Raw genomic sequence first — 14,082 nt, 5'->3', positions numbered from 1 at the left:
GACTGTGCTTCTAAACTTCCTGAACTCTCTCCATATGGTCCGTATATACAACTATCATGAAGGTTTTTATAAACTTATTTGTCTATCAAGGTGTGGCCTAGAAATGCTAACGAGACATCCTGTGGCTGGTTTCATGCTTTGTAAAATCTTTTTTTTTTTTTTTTTTTTTTTTTTTAGCTCCCTTCCCAATATGAGTACATATCCTATATCCATCGTTTATTTGCCAAATTTTAACTGGTGCTACTGGGACATTACACTGCAAGGTAGTTTTAGGTTCACTTGTTTCAGGACACGTTTGTTGTGGATTTGTGACATTGATACACAGTTGGAGGTTGGAATTTGGAAATGCAGGGAGCAGTGCACCCTCATTTAAGCTGTGGCTTTAATGTATCAGTTATCTGTCACTCAACCAGGTGTCAGAGCGGCAGGGTCCACCGAAATTGTGTTTTTTCCCTCTATTGTTTGTTTGTTTTTATTTTTCTACTGTTTATTGAGAGAGAGAGAGAGAGAGAGAGAGCCCACGTGGGCAAGCCGAGGAGGGGCAGCGAAGAAAGAGAGAGAATCCCAAGCAAGCTCCATGCTGTTAGTGCAGAGCCCAACGTGGGTTCAAACTGATAAACTGTGAAAACATGACCTAAGCTGAAATCAAAAGAGTCGGATGCTTAATTGACTGAGCCCTCCAGGCTCCCCTTGTTTGTTTGCTTTTTGACTTCAAGTTTTTATTTAAATTCTAGTTACTTAACATGTAGGGTGAGATTGGTCTCAGGATTAGAATTTAGTGATTCATCACTTACATACAACAGCCAGTGCTCATCACAAGCGCCCTCCATAATTTCCATCACCCATCTAGCCCCCCGCACCCCCCCCGCCCACCTGCCCTCCATCAGTTAAGTTTGTTCCCTGTAGTTAAGAGCCTCTTAAGGTTTGCTTCTCTCTGTGTGTCTCTCTCTATCTCTCTGTCTCTCTGTCTCTCTCTCTCTCATCCCTTCCCCTGTGTTCTTCTGTTTGGTTTATTAAATTCGATATATTTTTGAGCGGACAAGAGAATTCTTTCACACATGTTACGATGATCAGGTCCTTTTAGAAAATGAGTAATGCTGGTGCACCATGTAATTTGCAATGACCAAAAAACAAAAAAGAATCATATCTGGAAGTCATAACACTTGGGAAGAGGAGCTACAGCTTAAGAAGAGAAGACACCAAAGTCTGTTTCTCCTCTTTGGTAAATAGAGGCCAAGAAATATAGGAGCACTTTGCCTGGCCCTTGTCACTGACTTGGCTTCAGAGGGAATGTGGCCTGAATAGCATCTTGATTTTGACTTCTCATCTCCAGACTGTGAGAGAATAACGTTCTCTCCTTTGAAGCCACCAAGGTTTTGGTAATTGCTTATACAACCTCTGGAGATCAATAAGATGTCTTAACCGGAATACCCTTCATGATATTTCATTTTTGTAATTGAAAGAGTTCAAATTGACTAAATGGATTTTGGATCTTGAAGACTTAATCAAAAGAAATTAGTTTTGCTTTTTATTTTATCTGAATTGAGGAGTATCTTAGGGAAAATGCCCACAGAGCAGTGCACATTAGCCATAAAGGAAATAGCTTCAGAAATATCCACAAATATAAGCCAACCTGTAGAAATATTGGTATCCAACCTTCTCTTCCTGAGTTGACATCGGCATCACACACACACACACACACACACACACACACACACACACACTTAAGTGAACTAAACCTCATGTTCCCAGATGGCGGAACAGCATGGAAGTTCTCGGCTTCTCTCATCCCTGAAATGCAGCTAGGTCAGCACCAAAACATTTGGGGCACATAGCTAATTGATCTGAGGATTAACACAATAATCTGCACAACTTGAGCCACAGAACTTGGCGGGTACATGGTGTGAGAGGTGAACTGGGGGAGAGAGAAGCCACAGAGGGTAGGGAGCTGTTTTTGTGGAGAGAGGACAGAGAAGGGGCAGGGGATGGGGGGAATGTAGAGGGAAAGCACTCCACCCAAAAGTAGCTAGAGAGAAAGAGTAGAAACACCCACCAGTGACTGAACAAGAAAAGGAGAAAGGAGAGGGTTTTAATACCATTACGACTCTACAAACAGGGGCGTGCAGAGTCTGAGGTTTCAGAGGTCAGTGCCTGGCCATGCTCTGGTGGGGAGGAGGGGCGAATCCCCAGGAACAGGCAGTTGGCTCCAAGGAGTCTGTGGGCCACAAGGGGAGAAGTAGTTCCCCTGCTTGGAGGGCATGTGGTAGAGGCCATATGGCTTCCCCACAGGCAAAGATCCCAGTGAGCCCCGGAGAACAGCCACGTTTGCTGGTATTAGAACAAAAATGCCAGAGTTCAGTAAAACCTGGTGCGGGCTGTGTGTTGTGAATTGCCATACTCTCTGAACCTCTGCTGCTGTGCGATTGCATGAACTTTTTCTGGGGCAAGCAGGCACCTGGCCACAGTCTCTGAACCTCTGCTGCAGCGGAATCACACGAATGTTGTCTGTGGCAAGGTGGCACCTGACCATTGCTCAGCAAGACCCTGCCCCAGAGAGTCAGAGTGGGTCCAAGCTGCAGGGGCCTCAGGAGTTAAGGGTTTGGAAACACAGCCTCATCTGAGGTAAAACTCAAGAGGAAGGTCCTGCCTGGCAGGCTGACAGCTTGGACACGGGCAGTATAGAAGCAGGGAGAGGACGGAAGCTGGAGACAGAGAAGGGGTGCTTGACTGAGGGTCGGTGAAAGCGTAGAGTTCCTGTGCCAGAAACTAGGAGGCTGGGTGAAGCCACTTACACCTCTCCTGTGCATGTGCATACATGCGCACACGCACCACACGGATCCGCAGCAGTAAGCTAAGCAGCGCCTCCTAGTGGAAAACGGAGCAGTTACACCGAGCCCTGCCCAACTGCACCAACCAAGCCCTGGAGGACCACCAGAAGTCACTCCCGCTGCTTAGTGTATGGACTATAGAGTGCTTCATAGTTTGAGTGAGGAAACTAGGGGAAACGTGAGGTAAATTCATTCGGGTTTCATTCTGTTTACTGGTCCGTCTAGTTGTGGGTTTTTTTTTTTACTGCTTTTGTTTACATTGCTATTTTTTTTTCTCCCTTTTCGTTTTCTTGGATAAAGCAAGAGAAAAGCTTCTTTTCATTTTTCTTTAAATTTTTCTTGAAATTCTTTTTACTATGCTTTTTTATTTTTTGGTAATTTTTTCTCTTTCTTCATTTCATTTTATTCTATTTTATATCCTTTTTGTAGTTTTTAAACTTTTTCTTACTTTTTTTTCTTTCCCTTTTATCTCTATTTTGTCAAGCTTCTTTCAGCAACCAGACCAAACACACCTAGGGTCTAGATTCCTTTATTTGATTTTTTGTTTTTAAGTTTTAAATTTTCCATTTTATTAATTCTTTTTCTTCCTGCAAAATGACAAACGAAGGAATTCACCCCAAAAGAAAGAGGAAGAAATGACAGTCAGAGGCTTAATCAATACAGACATAAGCAAAATGTCTGAACTAGAATATAGAACCACGATAATAAGAATACTAGCTGGGCTGAAAAAAAGCATAGAATCCTTTTCTGCAGGGGTAAAAGAAGTAAAAGCTAGTAAGGACGATATTAAAAATGCTATAACCGTGGGGCACCTGGGTTGCTCAGTGGGCAGCTCAGGTCATGATCCCACGGTTCATGAGTTGGAGCCCCGCGTTGGGCTCTGTGCTGACAGCTCACAGCCTGGAACGTGCTTTGGATTCTGTATGTCCCTCTGTCTCTACCCGCCCCCCACCCCTGCTCATGCTCTGTCTCTCTGTGTCTCTCAATAATAAATAAATTGTTAAAAAAAATTTTTTTACAGGAGTAACACCCAAATCATAGGAGTCCCCGATGATGAAGAGAGAGAATAAGGGGTAGTAGGTTTTTGTGAGCAAATTATAGCAGAAAACGTTCCTAATCTGGGGAAAGACCTATCAATATCCAAGAAGCACAGAAACTCCCATTAGATTCAACAAAAACCGACCATGACCAAGGCGTATCATAGTCAAATTCACATAATATACAGACAAGGAAAGAGTGATGAAAGCAGCAAGGGGAAAAAAGTCCTTAACTGTGGGGAATAAGCTTAGGAATTCCCTGAGCTTACACCAGTGGGTTAACAAGGCATAAAGAAATAGAAAGCCACAGGATGAATGCCTCCGAGATTAGGTAAACAAGATTAGGTAAACAGGGCAAAGGCCCCCAGTATAGGACAAAGGTGTAGGAATAGGAAATCTCAAGATGAAAACATCCAAGATTAGGTAAATAAGATTAGGTATTCAGGGCGGAAGCACCCCCTGATCTAGTACAATAGCAGAAAGCTGCTTTCACATGAAGGAAGGAAGGAAGGAAGGAAGGAAGGAAGGAAGGAAGGAAGGAAGGAAGGAAGGAAGGAAGGAGGAGGAGGGAAGGAGGGAAGGAAAGGAAGGACAAAAAGAGGAAAACAAGACTTTAGATCACAGAAGGGCAAAATTGCCCAGAGCTGAGCTAATTAGCAAAAGGAAGACGCCTTGTTGACCCTGAGGTAGCATGCTCTGTCTTTCTTATCCCCTAGGCCAGTTTAGGTAAACAGAGGTGGTGCCTCACGTCTGCTGTAAACAACCTTCTGGCCAGTGCCAGGATTTTGTTTTGTATTGACCCAAACCCCTAACAGCACATATCTTCAAAATCCCCTTTCCCTCACACCCATGAGTTAATGTTCACGATTGCATTGTCCCTTTGTGCACATCCATCATGCTTGTAAGCCTCTGATCCTGACAACAATGGAGCAAGGACCCTTACTCGGGGCTCTTGTCTCCTCCCGGACATTAGCCTCTCTCTCATTGTAACCCTGCATCCGCTCTCTTTCTGGACAAGAGAGAACTCCAGACCCAGAGTCTATGACACTTAACCTCTATGGGAAGACAGATCAGGTTCTCAACAGACCTATCCACAGAAACTTGGCAGGCCAGAAAGGGGTGGCAGGACATATTCAACGTGCTGAATCAGAAAAATATGGAGCCAAGAATCCTTTATCCAGCAAGGCTGTCATCCAAAATAGAAGGGAGATAGAATTTCCCAGACAAACAAAAAATAAAAGAGTTCATGACCACTAAACCAGCCCTGCAAGAAATTTTAAGGGGAACTCTCTGAGGGGAGAAAAGATGAAGCAAAACAAAATAGACCAAAAGTAACAAAGACTGGAAAGGAGCAGAGAACATCACCAGAAACTCCAAACTCTACAGGCAACACAATGGCAATAGATTCATATCTTTCAGTAGTCACTCTAAATGTCAATGAACTAAACGCTCCAATCAAAAGAAATAGGGTATCAGAATGGATAAGAAAACAAGATCCATCTATAGGCTGCTTACAAGAGATCCATTTTATTTTTTTAATGTTTATTTATTTTTGCCAGAGAGAGAGAGAGAGAGAGAGAGAGAGACAGAGACAGAGCATGAGTGGGGGAGGGGCAGAGAGAGCGAGGGAGACACAGAATCCGAAGCAGGCTCCAAGCTCTGAGCTGTCAGCACAGAGCCCGACACAGGGCTCGAACTCACAGACCGCGAGATCATGATCTGAGCTGAAGTCGGACGCTCAACTGACTGAGCCACCCAGGTGCCCCACAAGAGATCCATTTTAGACCTAAAGCCACCTTCAGATGGAAAGTAAGGGGATCGAGAACCATCTATCATGCTAATGGTCGCCAAAGGAACCCAGAGTAGCCGTACTTATATCAGACAAACTAGATTTTAAAATAAAGACTGTAACAAGACATGAAGAAGGGCATTATATCATAGTGAAGGTGCCTATCCACCAAGAAGATCTCACAATTGTAAACATTTATACCGCCAGTTTGGGAGCACCCAAGTATATAAATCAAATAATCACAAGCACAATGAAACTCACTGATAATAACGCCATAATAGTAGGGGACTTCAACACCCCACTTACAACAATGGACAGCTCATCTAAGCAGAAAATCAACAAGGAAACAATATCTTTGAATGACACATGGGACCAGATGTACTTAACAGATATATTCAGAACATTTCGTCCTATAGCAGCACAATATACGTTCTTCTCCAGTGCACATGGAACATTCTCCAGAAGACATCACATACTGGGACACAAAGCCCTCAACAAGTACAAAGAGATCGGGATCATACGGTGTGTATTTTCAGACCACAATGATATGAAACTTGAAATCAACCACAAGAAAACATTTGGAAAGGCCACAAACACTCGGAGATTAATGAACATCCTACTGAAGAATGAATGGGTTAACCAAGAAATTAAAGAGGAGATTAAAAAGTACATGGAAGCCGGGGTGTCTGGGTGGCTCAGTCAGTTACGTGACCATCTCAGGTCCGTGAGTTTGAGCCCTGTGTCGGGCTTGGTGCTGATAGCTCAGAGCCTGGACCCTGCTTGGGATTCTGTCTCCCCCTCTGCCTCTGCCCCTCTCCCACTCGCACTCTCTCTCTCTCAAAAACAAGCAAACATTTTTAAAAAGTACATGGAAGCCAATGAAAATTATAACACGACAGCCCAAAACCTCTGGGATGCAGCAAAGGCAGTCATAAGAGGTAAGTATACAGCAATCCAGGCCTCCCTAAAGAAGGAAGAAAGGTCTCAGCTACACAATCTAATCTGCCACCTTAAAGAGCTGGAAAAAGAACAGCAAACAAAGCCCCAAACCAGCAGAAGATGGGAAAGAATACAGATTAGAGCAGAAATCAATGATATCGAGGGAAAAAAAAAAAAAAAACGAAAACAAATAAAACCCAGTAGAACGGATCGATGAAACCAGGAGCTGGTTTTTTGAAAGAATTAACAAATTGACAAACCCGTAGCCAGATCGATCAAAAAGAATAAGGACCCAAATAAATAAAATCTCGAGTGAAAGAGGAGACATCACAACCAACACTGCAGAAATACAAACAAAAGTAAGAGAATATCATGAGCAGTTATATGCCAGTAAATTGGGCAATCCAGAAGAAGTGGACAAATTCCTAGGAATATCTAAGTGACCAACACTGAAACAGAAAGAAAGTTTGAACAGACCCATAACCAGTAATAAAATTGAATTAGTAATCAAAAATCTCCCCCAAATCGAGTCCAGGGCCAGATGGCTTTCCAGGGGAATTCTACCAAACATTTAAAGAAGAGTTAACCCTTATTCTTTTGAAGCTGTTCCAACAAATAAAAATGGAAGGAAAACTTCCAATCTCATTCTACAACACCAGCATTACCTTGTTTCCAAAACCAGACAAAGACCCCACTAAAAAGGAGAACTACAGTCCAATATCCATGATGGACATGGATGCAAAAGTTCTCAACAAGATACTAGCCAACCGGATCCAACAGGCATTCAAAGAATTATTCACCAGTATCAAGTGGGATTTATACCTGGGATGCAGGGCTGGTTCAATGTCCACAAATCAATCAATGTGATACATCACATTAATAAAAGAAATAATAAGAACCACATGATCCTCTCAATAGATGCAGAGAAAGCATTTGACAAAGTACAGCATCCTTTCTTGACCAAAAAAAAAAAAAAAAACAACAAAACAAAACAAACAAAAAAAAACCCTCCAGAAAGTAGGGATAGAAGGATCATACCTCAAGATCATAAAAGCCATATACGAAAGGCCCACCGCTAATATTACCCTCATGGGGGAAAAACTGACAGCTTTCCCCTTAGGTCAGGAAGGCGACAGAAACGCTTTCTCCCTAAGGTCTCACCACTGTTATTCAACATAGAGTTGGAAGTCCTAGCCTCAGCAATCAGACAACACAAAGAAATAAAAGGCATCCAAATCAGCAAGGAGGAAGTCAAATTTTCATTCTTCACCGACAACAGGATACTCTATGTGGAAAACCCAAAAGACTGCACCAAAAACCTGCTACAACGGATCCATGAATTCAGCAAAGTCGCAGGATTTATAATCTTGGGGAAACAGGTTCTATTTACGTAATGGGTTAGAAAAATGCTTAGGGAGGAAAGCCACCACCACGGGGCGAAAACGCCCGAGGTTAGCTAGTGAGATACTGTAATGGGATCATGAAGGAAACTTGTTATATCACCTGAAGGAAATTACTTTCCAGCTGGTGCCAATGTACCTTGATCACAAACTCCACATGCCCCCAGACCCTTTGCTTCTTACTCACACAAGTTAATGATTACTATGTGACTGTTTGCTCTATGTTCACGTGTGTAAGATCTTGTTTTCTTCACGTTCACTACACGGGTAATATCTCGTGAGCTCAATGAATATGGAGACGAAACCCCTGTTTGGGGCTCTTGTCTCCTCCTGGACATTAGCCTCTCTTGTATTCACTTCTGTGTCCACTCTTCTGCTGCACAAGAGAGAACTCCAGACTCATAGTCTGTGACAAAAATCAATGCACAGAAATCGGTTGCACTTCTAGACACTAATAATGAAGCAGCAGAAAGAGAAACCAAGGAATCAATCCCATTTACAACTGCACCAAAACCCATAAAATACCTAGGAATAAACCTAACCAAACAGGTGAAAAATCTATACACAGAAAACTATAGAAAGCTTATGAAAGAAATAGAAGAAGACAGACAGACAGACAGACACACACACACACACACACACACACACACACACACACACAGGAAAAACATTCCATGGACATGGATTGGAAGAACAAACATTGTTAAAATGTCGATACTACCCAAGGCAATCTACACACTCAGTGCAATCCCCATCAAAATAACACCAGCATTCTTCACAGAGCTAGAACAAACAATTTGTATGGAAGCAGAAAAGACCTAATAGTCAAAAACAATCCTGAAAAAGAAAACCAAACCTGGAGGCATCACAATTCCAGACTTGAAGATGTATTGCAAAGCTGTAATCATCAAGAAAATATGGTACTGGCACAAAAATAGACACTCAGATCAATGGAACAGAATAGAGAACCCTGAAATGGACCCGCAAACGTATGGCCAACTAATCTTTGGCAAAGCAGGAAAGAACATCCAATGGAATAAAGACAGTCTCTTCAGCAAATGGTGTTGGGAAAACTGGACAGCGACATGCAGAAGAATGAACCTGGGCCACTTTCTTAACACCATACACAAAAATAAACTCAAAGTGGACAAAAGATCTAAACGTAAGACAGGAAGTCATCAAAACCCTAGAGGAGAAAACAGTCAACAGCCTCTTTGACCTTGGCCGCACCAACTTCTTACTCAGCTTGACTCTGGAGGCAAAGGAACCAAAAGCAAAAATGAGCTATTGGACCCTCATCAAGATCAAAAGCTTCTGCAAGGCAAAGGAAACAATCAGCAAAACTAGAAGACCACCGACGGAATGAGAGAAGATATTTGCAAATGACATTTCAGATAAAGGGTTAGTATCCAAAATCTATAAAGAACTTATCAAACTCAAGACCCAAAAAACAACTAATCCAGTGAAGAGATGGGCAGAGGACATGAATAGACACTTTTCCAAAGAAGACATCCACGTGGGTAACAGACACACGAAAAAATGCTCAACGTCATTCATCATCAAGGAAGTACAAATCAAAACCACAAGGAGATGCCACCTCACACCTGTCAGAATGGCTGAAATTAACAACTCATGAAACAACAGGCGCAGGTGCAGGTGCTGGCACAGAGGTGGAGAAACGGGAACCCTTTTGCATCATTGGAAGGAATGCCAACTGTCAGCTACTGTGGAAAACCCTATGGAGGCTCCTCAAAAAAGTTAAAAAATAGAGCCACCCTACAACCCAGCAGTTGCACTACTAGGTATTCAAACAGTACAAAAGTGCTGATTCTAAGGGGAACATGCACCCCAATGTTTATAGCTGCACTGTCAAGAATAGCCAAATTATGGAAAGAGCTCAAAGGTCCATCGACTGATGAGCGGATAAAAGAGAAGTTGGTGTGTACACACACACACACACAGACACGCTGGAATACTACTCGGCAATCAAAAGGAATGAAATCTTGCCATTTGGAACAACGTGGATGGAACTAGAGTGTATTATGCTAAGCGAAATAAGTCATCAGAGAAACACAAACATCATATAATTTCACTCATATGCGGAATTTATGAAACCAAACAGGTATGCCTAGGGACAGGAAATAAAAGATAAAAACAGAGAGGGAAGCAAACCATAAGAGAATCTTTTTAAAGTTTATTTATTTTTGACAGGGAGAGAGAGAGACAGAGCATGGGTGGGGGGAGGGGTAGAGAGAGGGAGACACAGAATCTGAAGCAGGCTCCAGGCTCTGCTGACAGCACAGAGCCCGATGCGGGGCTCGAACTGACGGACCGTGAGATCATGACCTGAGCCGAAGTCAGACGCTCAATGACTGAGCCACCCAGGCGCCCCTAGAGAATCTTAAATAAAGAGAACAAACTGAGGATGAATGGAGGGATGTGGGTGGGGGGTTGGGCTAGATGGGTGACAGGCATTCAGGAGGGCACTTGTGTTGAGCACTGGGTGTTGTATGTAAGTGCTGAATCACTAAATTCTGTTCCTGAAACCTGTACTGCACTATACGTTAACTAACTTGAATCTAGATAATCATGTAAAAAAAATCATCATCTCTTCTAGTGACAGGCTGTGTACTGTTTGGCAAAACTCGTAGCGCAGAAAGAAGCTATGAAAATCTGATTTTTCTCAACAGCCATGAATCCCCAAATCACTAAATGGGAATGAGTCCCATATTAGTCCTTCCCATAAATACATGTAGAAGTCTGAGATGAGAGAGAGAGAAGGGGGGGGGGGCTTCTCCTCTTTCAGGAGGACAAGGCAGTAACTGGCTCCTACTATTCATTTAGAAATGACTAATATCCCTTTCATATGTGGGAACACTGAGAATCTAATTATCCTGTGCTTTTTGAAGGGTATTACAATGCCTTTCTCAGTTCCCCCACTTTATCGCTTGGGCTTTTGTGTGAATATTTCATATAAACATCCACGAGTTCACTAATTTGGTTTTCTATTTATTTTTTTTTTTAACTTTTTAAAAGTTATTTTGAGGGAGAGAGAGAGAGCATAAGCAGAGGAGGGGCAGAGAAAGGCAGAGAGACAGAGAAAGAGACAGACAGACAGAATCCCGAGCAGGTTCTGCGCCATCAGCCCGAACTGTGAGTCATGACCTGAGCCAAAACCGAGTTGGGCACTTAACTGACTGAGCCACCATGCGCCCCACTAATTTGGTTTTCTATGTAAAGTCTGTTAACCTCCTCCATTAATTTCACTTATAGACCAGAGTTTGCTAAAACCAGAGCCATTGCACTTGTCTCTATTCAAATATATTTTTATTACTTTACTCTATTTAACATAATTATTGTAAATTCCTTTCTTCATGACTCCAATCTAAAAATATGCATGGGTTTTTTGGTCTTGTCTATATTTGTCCTCTACCCCCACCCCCCATCACGTTTCCTTACTTTTTTTCTTGTATACCTGAGATTTTCTTCTTCCTCTTCTTCTCCTCCTCCTCCTTCTCCTTTTTCTCCTTCTTTTTGAAGATTTTACTTTTCAGTAATCTTGATTTCCAACATGGGGCTTGAACTCACAACCCCGAGATCAAGAGTTGCATGCTCCACCGAGTGAGCCGGCAGGGCGCTGCTCTGAGATCTTCTAAAAGGGAGACGCTGGCACTGATGTTGTTTTACATAGAGATGGTGACTATCCCCTTCCTTAGGCAGACAGAATTGGGACACATCACATTTTCCCCATTCGGTAATCGGAATGCACTCTGCCTGTGTTGCCACTTTGATTGGAGTGAATCTGACCTTCATGCCTTCACGTTCATTCTTCTAAAATCACTGCAGATGTCTTCCTGCTGTTGGAAGTAATCTCCCAAAATCATGGGATTGTATTACACCACCTTTCTTGCCAGTCCCGACCTAATAGCCTGTAAAGAAAAGCAGCCCCGTTTGGGGGGACTCTTGCTGATTTCAAGCTGCCACGACAGTCTATGTGCCTATCAGCTTGTTTTTATTCCCTGGTGATGTCTTTCTCCCTGAGACTGTCAGTGTCCATACTAAGCAATTTCTTCAGGTGTGGAAATGTCTGGTGATCTCACCTCCACTAACGAAGGCTTTTACCCGGGTGGAATCTCAGTTCAGGTAATCCTTTCTGGTTCCACAACGTTTTAGACTTTAACAAATACACCTTTTAAGTGAATATTTAATTTCTACTGTTATTCCACCTCTACTCACACCTTATCTGGAAGCAAAAGCCCCAATATTTTGCATGCACAGAATTCAAACTTATTTCTACCAAGCCCAGAAAGGCTCCATCTTTTTTCCTGGAATTTCATTCTCCCACCCCCCTAATTTTCAATTGCCTCAGTAGAAAACCCAGTGTGGATGTGCCAATCATCTCATTGGATTTCCCTAGTCTCATGGATTGTACCTCAAAAACTCCTGTTTAAACAGGTAACATGACAAATCTTCAAAGATCTGTATATTTTAATCAGGTTTTGATGTTGCTTTTTATGGGTAAGACCAATAAAATCTACTCAGTCATGGCAGAAACTGAACTTCTTTTACTCCAAATATTTTTTATTTCTATTTAATTTTTTTTTTAACGTTTATTCATTTGTGAGAGACAGAGCACAAGCGGGGGTGGGGCAGAGAGAGAGGGAGACAGAGAATTCAAAGCAGGCTGCAGGCTTCAGGCTCTGAGTTGTCAGTGGGGCTCGAACTCATGAACCGTGAGATCATGACCTGAGCCGAAGTCGGACGCTTAACCGACTTAGTCACCCAGGCACGCCAAGTATTTTATTGTTTTAAATTTATTTTTGGGAGAGAGAGAGAGAGAGAGAGAGAGAGAGAGCGAGCCTGCACAAGCAGGCGAGGGGTAGAGAGAGGGAGACACAGAATCCGAAGCAATTCCAGGCTCCAAACTGCCAGTGCAGAGCCCAATGTGGGGCTCGAACCCACTAACTGTGAGATCATGACCTGAGCCAAAGTTGGACACTTAACCGACTGAGCCATCCAGGTTACCCCTACTTGAAATATTTTAACGCGAAGAATGCTTCAGTATTTGTATGTATACAACATTTATATGCAAGTTTTAAGAGCAGTATGAATCTTCTGAGGAAAAATCCTCAGCTGACAGTTTGGACTCATACTGAATCCTTCATGCATTCTCACGGGACCCTGGCTAAATTTTCTGCATTTTTTTCTACCAAAAAAATTTTTCTTGGCTGATATGTTTGTATCAAACACTTAGTATGCAGATCCTTAGGCTCCACCTGCCTCTTACACAATACACCAAGAACGAGCACTGCCAGGCTCTGATGGGCATCAGCACACATTCTGTGCCTTGAGCCTCTCCCCTCTCTCTAAGCCCTGGGTTGTCATGTTGATGGCAACATGTGAAACGCCTCAACACCAAAACACACATGCACAGCCAGATTCCCTTTATATGATGACTATATGTGTGTCACCAATTCTGTGTGGTCAGAAAGTATATAGTCATATGATCTGTATACAGTTGTGTGTCCCTGCGTTGTCTGCCTGTGGGGGTGTTGGCCATTATTGTGTCTGTTGAGAGTGTGGTCAGGGTGGAAGGTCTACATGTGATTGTCAGAACATGTTATCAGATTGCGTGTGTGTGTCGAGGGCGTTTTGTTCACCGTGGGATCAGTGCATGCAGGAGGTGAAAAGCAAGGTCTGCCTGCCAACAGTTCAAACCCCGGAGCACCAGCGAGTCCATTACAGGCCCACAGGCCACTGGGGAGCCTGGGAGAAGGGAAAGTAGCATCGTGGCATCAGGCATGTGAGACTTGTTAGGGCCGTGGTGAAGGAAAAGGCCAGATCCTGACCAGTGTGAAACTGGAATCCAGGGTCTGAATGGTTCAGAGATGGGGAAATCTGTGTGCACCAGTGACGGGGGCTGTGGGTGGCAGAGTTGTTGAGTTCGAACACACCGTTGCGGGGCAGTCATCAAAACATGTAATGGAGGGGCACCTGGGTGGCTCAGTCGAGTGAGCATCTGACTCTTGATTTTGGCTTAGGTCATGATCTCAGTTCGTGAGTTTGAGCCTCACATCGGGCTCTGCACT

Source organism: Puma concolor, unplaced genomic scaffold (assembly GCF_028749965.1).
Source record: "Puma concolor isolate L17-30 unplaced genomic scaffold, mPumCon1.1.hap2 unalloc_scaffold_76, whole genome shotgun sequence".
NCBI classification, from domain to species: Eukaryota; Metazoa; Chordata; class Mammalia; order Carnivora; family Felidae; genus Puma; species Puma concolor.
This window is presented reverse-complemented; position numbering follows the sequence as displayed.